This window comes from Pristis pectinata, chromosome 7, assembly GCF_009764475.1.
Source record: "Pristis pectinata isolate sPriPec2 chromosome 7, sPriPec2.1.pri, whole genome shotgun sequence".
Taxonomy (NCBI): Eukaryota; Metazoa; Chordata; class Chondrichthyes; order Rhinopristiformes; family Pristidae; genus Pristis; species Pristis pectinata.
Genome location: NC_067411.1, coordinates 100211308 through 100226673, shown reverse-complemented (window position 1 = coordinate 100226673; position 15366 = coordinate 100211308).

Genomic DNA, 15366 nt, shown 5'->3' with positions numbered 1-15366 from the left:
ACCTCCCCGCCTTCAGATCTGCTCCCAACTAGCTATTATTTCTGTACAGGGAAAGAATTTCAACCTGCCGCAGAGACCGAAAGGTCAGGCAGCCTCTGGATCTTTGTTCACCTCCCTTTGCAGGGTAAAACGATGCCGCCTGCTATCCTGTTACCCAACTTGCTTCCTTATTTAAAGATAGAAGATGGTATTTCAGCTCATTACGCAGACGCAAAAGATAAATGCGAAGTTTTGCAAATCTGAATAGAGATATCTGGAGTGAATGGCATTTGCACGGAGTTGTTACATAACCCAGCTTCTTTCACTTGAGCGTTAAAAAGCGCCAAGTGATTTGTGCCGGAAAAGCTCTTAATAACCCGTGCACTGTCGCCAGTGTGATATTTTGGGATCAACGCTGGCATATAATTGCGTGCTGCCAATTTCTCCGCAGTGAAGTTGAAAACTATAATAATCTGTAGTCAATTGCCATTTGACCATCCGTGTTATATTTTAAAACACTTTAAAATGTGCGGATTTATTTATTAATATCTCTTGGCAGACGTTTATCACACGTCCACAACAGGTGGCAATGGAACATTGTTTAATGATTGTTAGGGCTGGATGCTAGACCACAAAACAAACATGTTACTGATGCAGCCAGCTCGTGAGCACAATCAAACCCAGATTAGCCTCATAAATACATTAGCTCAGATGGAAATTTACAAAGATTTAGCATACATTTGGTATCCTGGGGTTTATAAATCAATGCATTAAAATGATTCACTTTGACAGTGCACTGGGCAGAAATCAAACGGTGAGGTGTGAATGCTACTTCTCACAGTTGGCGCCCTGCTTGGTTCCCTATGTGGAATAGATGTTAAACCTGCTGGTAGACTACTAAATTGTTCTCAGGAATTAAAGGTAATAAAAGTTGGGGGAAGGGCAAACTCCTTCCTGTAAATCAAGGACAGAGCAGGAATCTTAAAGTGTTTCCAGTAATTTCTATTTTTTTTAATTTAAGATATTCTTTTGATTTTCGCTCTGGAACAAATGTTCTAAATAATGAGAGATTTTGAGGCAGGAAAAAAATAATTGCACCAATCTATGATTTATTAAGTAGGTGGCATGTTTAAAATCAAAAGATCTGAGATATTTATTTATTGGGAGGCTTGTTAAGAAATAAAGTGTGCAGCCAAAAATAATGATCAGAACAGAATCCCTGAAAAAGGATTGTCTAGTAATCCAGATGCCTGGGTAAATAATCCAAACAGAATCAATGTAAATTTCACCATGACGTGAATAACTTGAGTTCAGTCAAAAAAAATTAAAATGCCAGCTAGGAGGACAATGAAGGTGCTGGATTGTCACAGAAACAATTGGTTCACTGATGGTCTTCAGAGAAAGAACCAGATTGATTTGTGACTCCACACCCACACCAATGTAACTGGCACTTAATTGCCCACTGGAATGGACTCACAAACCACTTCCTTGTATCACATTTAACTAAATAGCTCCTTTAGATAACTGGCCTAGCAAGATGGAACAAGTTGTTCCTTGTGCAGTAAGATTCTATCAGCCACACTGCTGACAATATTTTCCTCATTTTAATATAAATAAAGCTCACAAACAAAATAGAGCAGTAAAAAATCCTGTGACAGGATCAAGTATTGTTTTCTTGAAGGGAAAGTACATTTTCTTCAGGTCGGGTAAAATGTGACTGGATGAAAGTATTTCAGTTCTTCAGAATGCCTTAAACCCAGAAGAGCATCCATTATTGAATGTGTGAATTTCTCCACTTCACACATTAGCAATCTTTGTAGCTATTCTGTAAAATATTGTCCCCCTGCTTTACTCAATATTGCATTGTAGATATGCATCCTTGAGACTGTTTTTTGTATTTCAAAACACATTCATTAGAAACAAAGAATATTTATTTCGTTAAATTTAATTCTGCTCTTTGTGAAATGCATTCTGATGAACCTTAGTTATACACTAATGAAATATAATAGGAATACTTCATTTTAAAATGTAAATATGCACGTTTTAAATAATAATCATGTCCTTTAACTGCTACATGACCTGTTCCATAAATAAACATGCTTATGCAGAAACCTGAAAATAAGATTCTTCTAATTCTTGAACAATAGGAGCAGACTCAAAACACAAGCAGTAATAACCCATATATTTTTATTATCTCTAACAATATCAAGTAAGTGAAAGGACAATTATGATTCTTAGTGGAGGATGGGCCTCTCTCTCCCATTTGCTTTGCCCTGAATACATAAATATTTCATATCTTTGTCAGCTGTTTGAGATTAAAACATTTTGTGACTGTGCATTGAACTGTGTTACACTGTATCGCAAAGGACAATAAATATTTCTTATTAAACAGTTGCTTCCTTCAGAGCTTAAAGCCAGCAGGCTTAATTTTTGTCTTTGCTTATTTAAAGGTACGGTATTATATTTCAAGTTATCCACAACAATCAAATCAAACTATTAATCGGAAGCCTAAATGTTGGATCACATAGTGCTATGTTTTTGTGCTCTATTCAATCTAGTTTCAATGTAGGGCCCACTCAGTAAGCCCTCACGTTGGGCCTTTTCCGTGGCTCATGATGCTTTGGGCCTCATTTATTATTGAATTTCCCAGAATGAATCGACAAACAAAATGCTCATTGATGCACTACGCTGTGGCTAGGTTGTCAACAGAATTCTGGGCAAAAAGATTTTAATAGATTTCACCATGCACTGTTCTGGAAGAGATTATTCTTAACTAGTTCCACAAATTATACCACTTTCCAGGATGGGCTTAACAATTGCAAGATCTATTTGGAATTATTTGCACCTTAGTTTTAATGTTATAGTTAGAGATGTTCCATGCAAAATATCACAAATTAGATTTCAAAGTTTTGATCAAGATATGGTAGTTAATTCCTGTATTCAATATGGCATGGTATTCGTCTTATGTGCCTCATGAATACTTCAAAGTGATTTTCCATAGCCTCGCCAATTTGCATTTCTAAGTTCTTGGCTATTGGTAAACATGCCTTATTTTGATCTCTGGAGTGCAAATAACAAACTTGGGTCAATTGCAGCACTGTGAAGCTCTAAAGCTATATTTAATTGATTATAGCTTATGATTATGTGGTCTAATATGCACTAATTTTAACTAGAATCTTTTTGCAATAAAAAGCCTGTGCTTTGTTTTGTTACTTTACATATGTAAGTGTTGTTAAACATTATGAGTAGCATTGTGGAAAATGCATGGAACCACAGAACATTTAGTTTTAGATAAACCACACACTAATAAACTATGTTACACATTGCTATTAATGCATGACATTTGCTGCAGTCTGGTATTGGTTATCTTACTGAATTATGAATTTGAAGGACTGAGATATAATACAGGGAATAACATCTTGAGAATTTTAATTTGGTTTTTAAAGTTGGTATAAGCAGAATTAACTCACTGAATTACTGTTAGTTAATTAATGGTTTGAAGGGAAAGAAATGTGCTGTCTTTACCTGGTCTTACCTCTATGTGACTCCAGAATCAGGTTTATTATCACTGACACATGACATGAAATTTGTTGTTTTGCGGCAGCAGTACAGTGCAAGACATAAAATTACTATAAATTACAAAATAAATAAATAGTGCAAAAAAGATGGAACAACACGGTAGTGTTCATGGACTGTTCAGAAATCTGATGATGGAGGGGAAGTTGTTCCTGAATCGTTGAGTGTGGGTCTTCAGGCTCCTGTACCTCCTCCCCGATGGTAGTAATGAGAAGAGATCATGTCCTGGGTGGTGAGGGCCCTTAGTGATGGATGCCACCTTCGTGAGGCACTGCCTCTTGAAGATGTCCTCGATGGTGGGGAGGATTTTGCCCGTGATGGAGTTGGCTGAGCCTACAACCCTCTGCAGCCTCTTGCGATCCTGTGCATTGGAGCCTCCGTACCAGGCTGTGATGCAACCAGTCAGAATGCTCTTAACTGTACATCACCTTACCTGCAATTTGAAGAAGCACAACAAATCTATCTATTAATTTGTATCAAACAGCTGATCTGTGGTGTTTCAAGAAGACAGTGCCTTCTCAGGGCAAGGAGTGATGGGCAATCAATGCCGGCATTCCCAGTGATGTTCTCTTCCAGAGCATAAGTCATAAAGAAGTTTCAGTGGATAATATGCTCCTGATGCTTTAATCATTTTCCCGTGTTTTGCAGTTAGAAAACTATGTGAAGTATTTAATATTTTGCTGTGATTTTTCTGATTTATGAAAGCTCTTCGCCTTCATGCATCCAAAAAGGAAAATCACCTTCACCTGGATCTTTTGCAGATGTTTCAGAAAGGTGGCTACATTCCAACACAGCATAGTTTTGCTAACGAATGCAATAACAGACTCAATTGTAAGTTGCCTGACTGGTGGGTGTGGGCTGATTTGGATCGTATGCCTGTTTTAAATGCTTCCTGATGTTCTCCTCAAGCTAAAATTAAGGTAACATAACACTGGGAGGGAATTAAAATAACCACCCATCTTGTTCCTACTAGGCAAGATGGGTTAATATCAGCCCCATGTTACTTGCACTAAATAGCAAAGTCAGCACTGCTCAACTCAAAGCTGGTTTCAATGCAGGAAGACACAAAGAGGAAATAACTAAAAATCCAAGGCACCATTTGAACTGATGTGTGTAAATCTTGATAATGGTTTGATATGCATCCAATTACCATGTGTACTTTAAAACATGCTGTCATTTTTTTGGCCTTGTGCATCTATCAATTCTGCAGCAATTTTACATGTCTTATTCTTGGTTGCTTTCCTCGGGCCTTGTAATAATCTTATGAACTGGTAAAGCTGCTTTATCTTTGACACATAGCAAATGATTTTACTGCAGTTGCTTGAAAATAATAATTTATCTGATTACAGACAGAAACAAAATGGAAAGAGAGGCCAAACAGAAATGAACCACAATACTTGGTAAGTTTCAATGTCTGGGCTCAGTCATTTAAATCTTTAGAGTAAATTCATCCATTTGGTGATTTCTGTATTTAAACCACATGGCAAAAAATATTTTAGGAGTAACCATTTACAATATAAGGATGCAATTACATATTTCCCTCACTACCTCAGTGGTTGTATTTGCTTTCAGTCTGAATGACTTGGTTTCTTTCTATTGAGCCAGATCATGTTGGATTGGCCCATCGGCTCGAGTTACCACCCACAGCAGTTGCCTCCCCGCCCAAATTTATCTTCTTGATGTGAAGCTCATCCTTCAAGTACATCCCTCACTGCTATTGGTAGTATCTACAGGAGGCGCTGCCTTAAGAAGGCAACATTCATCATCAAAGATAAGATAAGATACCTTTATTAGTCACATGTACATCGAAACACACAGTAAAATACATCTTTTGCATAGAGTGTTCTGGGGGCAGCCCACAAGTGTCGCCACGCTTCCGACGCCAACATAGCATGTCCACAACCTCCTAACCCGTACGTCTTTGGAATGTGGGAGGAAACCGGAGCACCCAGAGGAAACCCACACAGACACACGGGGAGAACGTACAAACTCCTTACAGAGAATGGTGGAAATTGAACCTGGGTCACTGGCGCTGTAATAGCATTACGCTAACCGCTACACTACCGTGCCTGCCTCAGGCCATGGCATCTTCTCACAGCTACTATCAGGCAGGAGGTACAGAAGCCTGAAGTCTCACACCACCAGGTTCAGGAACAGCTACTTCCCTTCAACCATTCATTTCTTGAACCAACCAGCACAACCCTAATCACTACAGTTTAGCAAGGCTATTACCACTCTGATCACTTTGTAGTAAAGTGAACATTGCTTTTTTGTTCTAATTTTGTTCTTGTAAAAGTTGTGTATAATTTATGTTTAATTTAAGTTTTTCTTGTGAATGCTGCTCATATGATACTCTGTGCCTGTGATGCCACTGCAAGTAAGGTTTTCACCTGTGCACACATGTACTTGTGTGTATGAGACAATAAACTCGACTTTGACTTTGACTTTGAGATACCTTCCATGAGGGGGAGTGGACTCTGAAACATGCATGATCTTGAGTGGTCTTGACAGGGTCAGCATGGTGAGGATGGTTCGAGGACTGGGGGCTACTGTTTAAAAACAAAGGGCTGCCCATTTAAGACCAAGATGAGGAAAGAATTTTTCTCTCAGAAGGTTGCGAATTTTTGGAACTCTCTTCCTCAAAGTGCAATGGAACCAGAGTCTTTGAATATTCTTAAGACCGAGGTGGACAGATTTCTGATTAATAAGGGGGTGAAAGCTTGCCAGGGATGAGTGGGAATGTGAAGTTGTAGTTACAGTCATGATGGAGTAGGCCCAAGGAGCCAGGTAGCCAAATCTTGATCCCAATTTTTATATTTGTATGAACAGTGACCGGGTACCAGGTAGTGATCCACTAAGGTCCCCTTCTCCTTGAAAACCATGACAGCTCCCATCTGTCAAAGGTTTTTGGGCTGTTTGAAAATATATTTCAGAGTCAGAGATATTTAAAATCTAATCAAGTAGATATAAGTAATTTTAACAAATGAAAACTATTGAAAAAACATAATATAATCAAAAAAATTATGAACATCTTAAAAGATCAACTCATAACTAAAGATAAAAAAGTAAAGTGAAATAACTCAAGGGCTTTGCTGCAATTGCCCTTATCGACAGGATCAATAATGTTCATTTTGCAGACAACTCTGACAAAGTATGAGGGGCCAGATGTGAAGGGCATCATCCTTCCAAGCACATCAGCTTATTGGCTCAACAGTAGGTCCAGCAACTATGGGGGAGTTCAGATACTCTGGCATTTTACCTTCTGGTCACTTCAGAGTTTCACTTTTGCCAACATACATGGGTGCAATGGTGGATACAGCAACAGAGCAGAAGTTCAAGTACTCCAGCTCTCTGGCATTTGATCTCCAGATCAGCATTCCTGAAGATCTGAAACAAGCTGGGCTTCAAATAGCTGAGAGGTTAATTCCAAAGATCATGGTGTCCTGCTGCTGATGCTCCAATAGGAATCTAATTGAATTGGCCTATTAAAATTTGAATAATTTTTCATCACTGCTTTGCAAGACACTGTAGATAACAGCAAATTGCAAGAACTTCCTATTTTCTGTTCTGTATCCATTAAATAGCGTGACCAAAACTGTATGGAATACCCCAGGTGTGGTCTCACCAGTGACCTGTAAACTTGCATCAAACCTTCCCTACTTGTTTTACTCTATATCATTTGCAATGAAGACCAACATCCCATTAGCTTTTCTAATTATTTTCCATTCCTGTGTGTTAATTTTTTGTGTTTTGTTCAGTAGCACACCCAGATCCCTTCACACTGAAACATTTGATAGCCCCACTCTGTTTCAATAACTCTTCACTTTCTTATTCTTCTTTTCAATGTGGCTGACCTCACATTTTCCCACAGTATAATCCATCTGACAAATTCTTGCCCACTCATTTAACCTATCCATATCTATTAGCAGGACCTTTATGTCCTCCTCAAAACTTATTAACCCACCTACATTTACATCATCACAAAATTTGGCCACAGAATTCTTGATAACTTCATCTAAGTTATTAATACAGATGATAAATATTTAAGGCTTCACCACTGATCCTTGGTAAATTGGTTTATTATTGTCACATGTACTGAGGTACAGTGAAAAACTTGTCTCGCATACTGTTCATACAGATCAATTCATTACAGCATTGCATTGAGGCAGTACAAGGTAAAACAATGAAAGAATGTAGAATAAGGTGTTACAGTTACAGAGAAAGTGCACTGGAGTGGACAGTAAGGTGCAAGGTCATTATGAGGTAGATTGTGAGGTCAAGAGTCCATCTTATCATCCTAGGGGACTGTTCAATAATCTTACTGAACAGTCCCCTAGGTGGTACGTGCTTTCAGGCTTTTGTATCTTCTGCCTGATGGGAGAGGGGAGAAGAGAGAATGTCCGGGGTGGGTGGGGTCTTTGATTATGCCGGCTGCTTTACCGAGGCAGCGAGAAGTGTAGACAAAGTCCATGGAGGGGAGGCTGGTTTCTGTGATGTGCTGAGCTGTGTCCACAACTCTCTGCAGTTTCTTGTGGCATACATTATAAGTTGCCAATCTGAAAATGACCTGGTTCTCATGTCTCTTTGTTTTCTGTTAGTTATTCAATGCCCTGTTCATAATAATATATTACCTCTAATCCCATGCACCATTACCATTTTATGTGCAAAGTATCTTCTAGAAATACTCTGCAAATGCATTGAATTCATTGGTTCTCCTTCTCTCCACCGTGTTTGTTACATTCGCAAAAGAACACCAGCAAATTTGTCAAAAATCATTTCCTTTCATAAAACCATGTTAACTCTACTTGATGGTCATGTGATTGTTCAGAATGTCTTTAATAACAGATACCAACATTTTCCCAATGTTTGATGTTGAACAACTTGGTCGATAGGTTCCTGCTTTCTGTCTCCATCCTTTCTTCAATTTGTGTTACCTTTGCAATTGTCCATTCCTCTGTCCTGAATCCAGGGAATTTTGGTGGATTACGACCACCATCTCTCCTTTAGGGGCACAGGAGCGAGGCCACCAGGTCCAGATAACATTAGACCTGGTTCACAGAGCAGCTTTGAAATTGATGGGCCCAGAGTGACAGGAGTATTCAAGGAGCTAACTAGTCCTCAGCTGCAAAATTCTCTTTGCAAACCTGTGAACTAAGAAATATGGAGAGGAAACTAAGCAAAGATATTTGTATTTACAGTAATGTTGTGCTGAATATGAGGAGATGTCTTTCATCAATAATGAAACTCTTTATATTTTTGGGCCACTGGGTAGCACCATCAAGCACTTCCAGAGCATGTGCAATGTTAAGTGATGTGGATTTATTCTCACCCCGTTCTGGACGAAGATTTGGAAGAGTTTCTGCTAGCTCAGCATGGATATTACATTTATTTAGGTTAGAAAGCATATTAGTAATCACACAGAAGTTAAGGTCATTTCGCTTCTGGGTGTGCTTTAAGAGGTTTATTTATTTTCAATGGTTTTCTTGCAGCAGCAGATCTGGGGAAATGCAGTGAAACAGTGAACATGGTCATTCTATTTTGCCAATCCGTCAGAGAGAACACTCATGGAAATTTACCCACCTTGCTTACAGGTCCTATTGTAAACATTCCTCCACACACAGCCCCACCTCCCAGAAAAATGAAAATGTTGAAAAGCAGTGCACATAGTTGGTATAAAGCAACAAACAAACCCGAAACGTCGACAATTCGTTTCCTCCCACAGATGCTGCTCGACCCGCTGAGTTCCTCCAGCACATTGTTTGTTGTTCCAGATTCCAGCATCTGCAGCCTCTTGTGTCTCACATATTTTGTATATTTTGACCAATGGAAATTTCCAAATTTTTAATAAATGTTAACATTAATCCCTATTTAACCAGAAGTTAGAGCTATTTAGACTTAAATGCAACAGAAATGTATCACTGATGCTGAGTATATGCTTTGGTTCATTCAGGATGCCAATTATAATGACGATAACAACCTTGGCATCACAGTCCACTACTATTTAGCTGAAAGATTTGCCCTTTTGGGGAATGGGAGATACACCATTATTTGATGTGCTGTGATTAGCCTGACCTACCTTTAGCTCAAGTGCGTTCACTTCACAATTGGAATTAATCTGATTTACATTTAATCTGAAATATGTTTTGCCTTCCTTAAAAGCTCAGGAAATCTTTCAGGAAAACAAGAAGGACCAAATGAGCAAAAGTAAAATGGAGAAAAAAAAAGAGCATCTAGTAGAATATATGCAGCAATGCATTTATTAACTGTACATTGATGGGTGCTCCAGTTATTAAACCCTTTCAGCGGAACACACACACTTCAGGCAGAAGTGCTGACATGTGTTTGTGTCCCTGTGTGTTCAGCTAAAATACATATTTGAAATTCTCTAGTGGAAATTTGCCTTTATACCTTTATAGTTCTTCAACTAAAAAATTCTTTATATTTGGAAAACATTTTTAATAGGCAACACGCAGCAGTTACAACTATTGTTTTCAGTATGCTTTAATTGGTTTAAGAATTAATCTAGATTTGCCCAGAGGAAATGTAAAAAAATCGTGAATTACATGGACCTTCATTTATACTCCTGACTCCTCATTTGCAAAGCAGGGAGGGACAAGATGTGCTTTTCCCAAAACAATTAACAACAAAGCAAGTGAGCTTAACGCATATATCATCTACAGCTACATTTGTCAAGTCAACCCTTTCATGTTTCCAAATGGGAAAATCTGTACAGTCAACTTCCATGATACAAATTCAAAGGCATAACTGCCTAAACTGTGTTGCTTTATATACCTGGAGGTGCACTACAGCAGTCAGCTTTGAAGTCATATTTGCATATTCTTGGTTAAAGGATATGCAAGATTTTTTAATATTTCTGGGACTTTATTGAATTTACTTTTGGAGAACAAATAAACACGATAGAAACCTTCAATAAAATTTAGGACTTTCATTTTATTAAAAGATTCAAAATGCCGATCAGTTGCCTTGGTGAATACAAACTGCTATTTGATTTTGATGTGGTTTTGAAGGTATAAAGCATGTACTCTGAGCACTTTCAAACTATAATTACAGGGTTCATTTCTTAAGGTGCATTTCTAATACTCATTGACTGAGAAAGATTGTCTATAACCTGCATTTATACTGAGTTCATTGGCGTGCTGGTGCATTACGCATCACACAAAGATCTGTTGCATCTGAAAATGTAACTTGCCAGATTTGCTGGAGCTTGTCTAATGGCTGATGGCCTCAGCAGTCCTGACACATTTACTTTGGGCTCACTACTAGTTGTCCAACATCATAAGGCCAGTGCCTAGTAACCCTACTTAATATTGGTATTGGTATTGGTTTATTATTGTCACTTGTACCGAGGTACAGTGAAAAACTTGTCTTGCATACCGATCGTACAGATCAATTCATTACACAGTGCATTGAGGTAGTACAGGGTAAAAACAATAACAGAATACGGAGTAAAGTGTCACAGCTACAGGGACATGCATTGCAGGTAGACAATAAGGTGCAAGGTCAAACAAGATAGATTGTGAGGGCAAGAGTCCATCTCATCATATAAGGGAACCGTTCAATAGTCTTATCACCGTGGGATAGAAGCTGTCCTTGAGCCTGGTGGTATGTGCCCTCAGGCTTCTGTATGTTCTGCCTGATGGGAGAGGAGAGAAGAGAGAATGACCTGGGTGGGTGGGGTCTTTGATTATGCTGGCTGCTTCACCAAGGCAGCGAGAGGTATAGACAGAGTCCATGGAGGGGAGACTGGTGTCCGTGATGCGCTGGGCTGTGTCCACAACTCTCTGCAGTTTCTTGCGGTCCTGGGCAGAGCAGCTGCGATACCAAGCCGTGATGCATCCAGACTGGATGCTTCCTATGGTGCATCGATAAAAGTTGGTGAGTGTCAAAGGGGACATGCTAAATTTCTTTAGCCTCCTGAGGAAGTAGAGGTGCTGGTGAGTTTTCTTGGCCATGGCCTCTACATGGTTAGACCAGGACAGGTTATTGGTGACGTTCACTCCCAGGAACTTGAATCTTTCAACCCTTTCAACCTCAGCACCATCGATATAGACAGGTGCATGTACACCGCCCCCTTTCCTGAAGTCAATGACCAGCTCTTTTGTTTTCCTGACATTGAGGGAAAGGTTGTTGTCATGACACCATTCCACTAAGCTCCCTATCTCCTTCCCGTACACTGACTCATCGCTGTTTGAGATACGGCCTACTACAGTGGTATCATCTGCAAACTTGTAGATGGAGTTAGAGCAGAATCTGGCCACGCAGTCATAAGTGTATAGGGAGTAGAGGGCTGAGGACGCAGCCTTGTGGGGCACCAGTGTTGAGAATAATTGTGCCGGAGGTATTGCTGCCTATCCTCACTGATTGCGGTCTGTTGGTCAGAAAGTCAAGGCTCCAGTTGCAGAGGGAGGTGTTGAGTCTTAGGTCTCAGAGTTTGCCGATGAGTTTGTTTGGGATTATGATATTGAAGGCAGAGCTGCAGCCAATAAACAATAGTGTAACGTAGGTGTCTTTACTGTCCAGATGCTCCAGGGCTGAGTGTAGGACCAGGGAGATGGCGTCCGTTGTAGACCTGTTACAGCGATGGGCGAATTGCGGTGGGTCCATAGTCACAATAGAAAAGTGATTCCCAATTTGGGTGACTCAATGTGTAGACAGTAGCTCCAGTGCTGACTAGCAAGAAGGCTATTAGTCATACTTGGTCTTTCTGAGATAAAACCAGAAAATGCTGGAAACACTCAGCAGGTCAAGCAGCACCTGTGGCAAGAGAAACAATTGGTTAACAGTCCTGGGCTGTCCTAAGGTTAACAGTTCCTCCTTCCACAGATGCTGCCTGGCCTACTGGGGTGTTTCCTGCATTTTCTTCTTTTACTTCAGATTTCCAACATTTTTATTTGGTCTTTCTGAGACACTGCCTCAATGAATCTAGTAATTGTCTGGGGTTTATGAAAGCTGTGTCAGAGTGTAGAAAGCTAAATGGCACAACCAGATCCCATAGAAACAGAGCAGTCTGTCACCTAATCAGCCGAAACAAAGTGTGGGCTGAGGAGAGATGGATGGGGCGGAACAATGACCTAATATGTTGCCGTCTTTAATGTGAATGTTATAATTAGGCCTGTTTCAGCAAGCTGGGCTCCAGAAAGAATTTAAATTAAATAAATACTTCTGTTTGATATTCAGCAATATTTGAAATTACCAACAGTCAAACTAGTTGTTAGAGAAGCCACAAATAACTGAACAAAGCAATAAAGCACAAAGTCTGCCTGGTAGCAGTGAGAGAGAGGAAAAGGATCACAAGATCATAAAATAAATACAGATTTAAGAGGTTTTTTACATCTTATCACTGCACCTAACTGACTCATTAAGGTTTTAGTCACAAGAAGTTTTACCCCAACTAAATGTCTTTTCCACTAACAATTACTTATGTCTAAATGAAGTACAACTGACAGTTTATCTGGATTTCCCAGGTGGCACACGATCCTAGTAGTCGTATCCTAGTTTCGGATAAGATGTTGACAAAGGGTAGCAAAAATTCAGGGTTAAATGAGAAAAAGTATTTGCATTTGTTAGCCTGTTTGGCAAAGTCACCAGTCAAAACATTCTGTGCAAAGTTGGCTTCACTCCCATAGCTTCCACTTTTCTGATCTTCCCAAATGTGAACCTCTGGAAAGCATCTGGCCTGGATGGTGTCCCTGGCCGTGTCCTCAGATCCTGCGCTGATCAGCTGGCGGGGATATTTGCTGACATTTTTAACCTCTCCCTGCTTCAATCTGAGGTTCCCACCTGCTTTATGAAGACCACTATCATCCCAGTACCCAAGAAAAACAAGGTAATGTGCCTTAATGACTACCAACCAATGGCTCTGACATCCACCGTCATGAAGTGCTTCGAGAGGCTGGTCATGGCACACATTAACTCCAGCCTCCCTGAAAACCTCGACCCACTGCAATTTACCTATCACTGAAACAGGTCCAATGGGGACACCATCTCCCTGGCCCTACACTAATCTCTGGAGCATCTGGACAGTAAAGACACCGACGTTAGACTATTGTTTATTGACTACAGCTCCGCCTTCAATACTATAATTCCAAGCAAACTCATCACCAAACTCTGAGACGTGGGACTCAAAACTTCTCTTTGCAACTGAATCCTTGACTTCCTGACCTATAGACCACAATCAATGAGGATAGGCAGCAACACCACCATGATTATCCTCAACACTGGAGCCCCACAAGGCTGCATCCTCAGCCCCCCACTCTACTCCCTATACACTCATGACTGTGTGGCCAGATTCAGTTCTAAGTCCATCTACAAGTTTGTAGATGATACCACCGTAGTGGGCTGTATTGCAAATAATGATGAGTCGGAGTACAGGAAGCAGGTAGAGAGCTTAGTGACATGGTGTCACGACAACAACCTTTCCCTCAATGTCAGCAAAGCAAAAGAGCTGCTCATTGACTTCAGGAAAGGTGAACATGCTCCTGTTTACATCAATGGTGTTGAGGTCGAGAGGGTTGAGAGCTTCAAGTTCCTAGGAGTGAACATCACCAATAGCCTGTCCTGGTCCAATCGTGTAGACACCACAGCCAAGAAAGCTCACCAGTGCTTCTACTTCCTCAGGATGCTAAAGAAATTTAGCATGTCCCCATTGACCCTCATCAATTTTTACTGAAGCACCTTAGAAAGCATCCTATCTGGATGTATCATGGCTTGGTATGGCAACTGCTCTGCCCGGGACTGCAAGCACATCATGGAAACTGTCCTCCCCTCCCTGGACACTGTTTACACTTCTCACTGCCTCAGTAAAACAGCCAACATAATCAAAGACCCCAGCCATCTAGGACATTCTCTCTTCTCCCCTCTCCCATCAGCCAGAAGATACAAAAGTCTGAAAGCATGTACTACCAGGCTCAAGGACAGCTTCTGTCCCACTGTTATAAGACTATTGAACGGTTCCTTAGTACAATAAGATGGACTCTTGACCTCACAATCTATCTCATTATGACCTTGCACCTTATTGTCTGCCTGCACTGCACTTCCTCTATAACTGTAACACTTTATTCTGCATTCTGTTATTGTTTTACCTTGTACTACCTCAATGCACTGTTGTCATGAAATGATCTGTATGAACAGTACCTCAGAAAGCTCAGACCTGCAGCAATGTAGGAGAAAGACTCAGGAGAATGAAACCTCATAGATCTCAGGCTACAATTTCCTTTCCATCAATTTAATAAAATGAGACATAAGGAAGACAGGTCCATATTTGACTTAAAATGTCTCCGATCCATCTTAAAAAAAAACAAAGCTCCTAAGTATCCTATTTAATGATCAAATCAGTTCTTTATTATTTGGCACTTTCTCATCTATAAAAAGGACATTAGTTCCCTCTTCTAAGTATTGTTTCTCTTTTTTATCTCAGCCATCAAACATGATAAGGAAGGGTTTCATAAAAACATAAATACAGATTCCACTTTTTTTCCATACTGCAGAATAAAGGTGCAGCGATCACATGTGGGTTTTGTAATTTAACATACCAATCAACTAGCAACAACGAATAGAAGCATTGCTGTTAAATATCAACATTTAAAAGTAGTTGATTATGACTTAAATAATTAAAGCAATTATTTAAAATTAGAACAGTAAAAAGTCGAATGAATTTGTGTTAAAACATTTATCTGATTTATGTGAATGGAAAACATTGATATTAAACAAGATAAAAAATATAATTACCTCCACTTTCCTTTCCAATTCAAGTCTGCGACCACACGAATGGGGCTACACACATTACACATG